This window comes from Lactuca saligna, chromosome 5, assembly GCF_052625555.1.
Source record: "Lactuca saligna cultivar CGN05327 chromosome 5, ASM5262555v1, whole genome shotgun sequence".
NCBI lineage: Eukaryota > Viridiplantae > Streptophyta > Magnoliopsida > Asterales > Asteraceae > Lactuca > Lactuca saligna.
In genome coordinates this window covers 149,067,696-149,070,913 of record NC_136421.1, presented here as the reverse complement: position 1 = coordinate 149,070,913, position 3,218 = coordinate 149,067,696, and the positions used below count along the sequence as shown (strand labels likewise).

Here is a 3,218-nt window from a genome sequence, read left to right as displayed (position 1 = left end):
AGAAAGCAAAGACATGGTGCATTTACCATTATAAATTTCGTAAATAGTTGGCATCGTAAAGCATATATTCATTTCCATGGTTTAAGCTCAACAAATGTCTCATGTTCTACTAATTTATGAGAACTAGGTTATAATGTTGACAAGAAGTTTATGTTATTATATAATGTGGAATTTAATATATTATAGTATCCTTGTTGTAGTTCCTAAATTATTAGTAACCTTTAGTTAGTTCCTAAATTATTAGTGACTTTTTATTTAGTGGAGCAAGCTTGAGAAGTGGAACTACATATATATTATGGTTTGTGTTGCTTATATTTTATTGGCTATTGTTGTGTTGGTATCCGTTAAGACAAGTCAAACCTAGCCTATGCTATTGTGTTGTTTACACTAAGCGTAAACAAAAAGAAAACAAGCAAGCAAGACAACTTTCATGTCGTGCCGTGTTTGTCGTGTATTAATTGATTTTTTTTCATGAATAAACTTGTCATTCTGTTTTGTCGTGTTCATGTTATATAAATCATTTTCATGTCGTGTCAGAAATATTTGATACCCCTAAAAACCATTATCTTATTCTTTTGTAAGATGAGACAGTTTTATGTTATGTTTTGTACAATAAAATTATCTTCTCCTTTATTCCCCGTATTTATCAGTAAATATAATATTTATAGCATATTCATCATTTATGCAATTGCAGTACGCTTAGCAACACAAGAATAGCGGCTTGAACAAGCCAAAAATCTTGAGATATGCCTAGGCCTATCCCATGCTATTATGCTTCACAATTATAAAAATATATGAGATCAGGATAGAGTTTGTAATGGAAACTTTAAGATGAACTATTAATGGAAACTTCGTGATGGATCAACAGCAGAGATACAGTGACAGTTAGTGATAGAGTATGGAAAACTATTTCAAATGATGAGCAACATGGGTAAATTCATAGCTGTTCTCTATCAAATTTGTCGCTGATTTCAAACAAAGTAATTATAGCACGTTATATAGTTTTTGCGAATTCATCACTAAATTTGTAAAACAATTTGTGACCATTCATCAATAATGTTTATTTTTTTACCGTGGGCGGCAACCAGGATGAAAACTGATTTCCTAATAGTGTATGAATGTGAAATTGACAGATAAATCAATAATCTCATGAAAAAAAGATCAAGATCAATCATTTAAAGATAAATATGTAGCATTTTTCAAAACCCTTGTGAAGTTTATTGGACTGATAGGAAGCATTAGAATCAAATGTCAATTGGGATGTTTTCCTGGTGATTCCAAAAATAGTTATCCACTGCTTGTCTACTCTCTTCGAGCGAAAGTGAGCTTCACACAGAAGTTCTCGGAAGAACATCCTTCGGTTATTTTTCTCTCTGAACAAACAATAGCCATCCATTGCTTCACCACATCAAGGAGCTTCATTTCCGGGGCAAAAAGTTTACCATTCATGAATATACCAACCTGTTCAGATTATTAAAAATATAAGTCACTAAAGGAAATATTTTTGTAAAAAAAATCCAAAAAACAAAGAACAAATACATACGCATGGCCACTAGATGTACTTGTTCTATTGGCTAAGTCTAACCAAAACTGTAGTTTTTTTAGTCAACCAAAACTCACGTTGCTGTATGTAGTTAAGGGTTGCATGGTTTAATGTTTATGCAAACAATTAAGAAAAGCAAGACATACTCTCTTAACAGTTTAATGCTTTTTAGTTATTAAATTTACATGGGGACAATATCCGTTAGTGTTTAGTATACCAATTTCTGCATCATGCACTGAAAGCTCCATGTTTCAATGGATTTTTTCCTCACAGCACTTCAAAAGGGGTTTACATTTACTACATTATATATGTTTAAAACTCTCTAACTAAAATCAACTCAGTGGAGATCATGAGAAAAGAACGACACTTCTTTGATGAACAAAATCAATAGTTATATCCAGTTAACTGAATCATAGAAAAAAGAACATACCTCCTGTTGGCAAACATGCTTAACTTGCAACACGATATACTTCATGAGAACAGACACATATGGATGAAAATTCCAATCCACGCAAGAATAACTTGTTAATCAGTATATGCAATTACAAATACCAGAAAAAAGATTGTCAATAATTTATATCCTACTGAACAGACATTATATAAACAATCGTTATACTGAAAATGCAGATGTACTTACGTATGGTTGCACTAGTAGTTGCAGAATGTTCTTTCTGTTCCTAGAGAGTCAAAGACAATAAAATATAAAGATAAGATAGTAAAGATAGTACTAGCTATACATTTAAATTTAAAAGGAAGCTTTATAGCTCAATAATCAATAATCACGGAAGGAGTTAAACTGAACCAAACAGAAAGGTTCAAAGATAAGAAAAAAAAAAAAAAAAAAGATATATAGTGAAGATACTATTAGCTATATGATTAAATTTAAAAGGGATATAGCTCACTGATCACAGGAAGGAGTTAAACTGAACCAAGGAGAATGCTCCTTTTTTGCTGGATTCAAATGTATTCCAGCCTCAACCACATCTTGTGGACAATTCATTTTCCCACAAGAAAATAAAGTTCAACAACATTTTTCTGTTTATTTCTCATGTTTGGTTTCTTGTTTTCTATCCTTTATTTCATAGGTGTTTTATTTTTGGATTTGATGTATATTATGGCATTTTAATGAACATGAAGTGGGACTTTGATGGTGAACAAATAGTAATCCCTTTTGTATGGTATCTCAATGACATAGACTCACACAAATCATTGTGTTTCGCTGGTAACACATTAACTTTCTTCTTCCCCTTGTTGGTGTTTATAGATTGTTTGGACGAATGAAGCTATTATATAATCAGATTCATGGATCTAGTCATTGTAATTCTGAATAATATATACTATCTCAAAATTATACCAATGACAATTTCCTTAAATAGTCCAATAACCAACAACAAGAGAATGGAGGAATGAGAAAATTAATGAGTTACCAGTTAAACGAAACGATTTGTGAGAGTCAATGCCATTAAAGATTAATATCAGTTCACCATCAAAGTCATACTTCATGTCCATGAAAATGCCATGATATTCACCAAATCCAAAAATAAAACGCCTATGGAAGTGAGGACAGAAATCAACAAATCAAATAGGAGAAATAAACAGAAAAAAGGGACTTAACATTCTTGTGGGAAAAGGATTTGTCTACATGAAGTGGTTGACCCTCTGAATCAGACCAACA

At 31.7% G+C, this 3,218-nt stretch overlaps 1 long non-coding RNA gene across 1 annotated transcript; it reads right to left on the bottom strand.

Moving 5' to 3' along the window:
- Window positions 1-1,150: 1,150 nt before the first annotated feature.
- LOC144997664 (uncharacterized) lies at window positions 1,151-2,645 on the bottom strand. Its single transcript, XR_013659897.1, has 4 exons — window positions 2,446-2,645; window positions 2,181-2,220; window positions 1,974-2,064; window positions 1,151-1,461 (listed from the first exon to the last, which is right to left on the bottom strand). It is a non-coding gene; the product is annotated as an uncharacterized LOC144997664 (long non-coding RNA).
- Window positions 2,646-3,218: the final 573 nt, after the last annotated feature.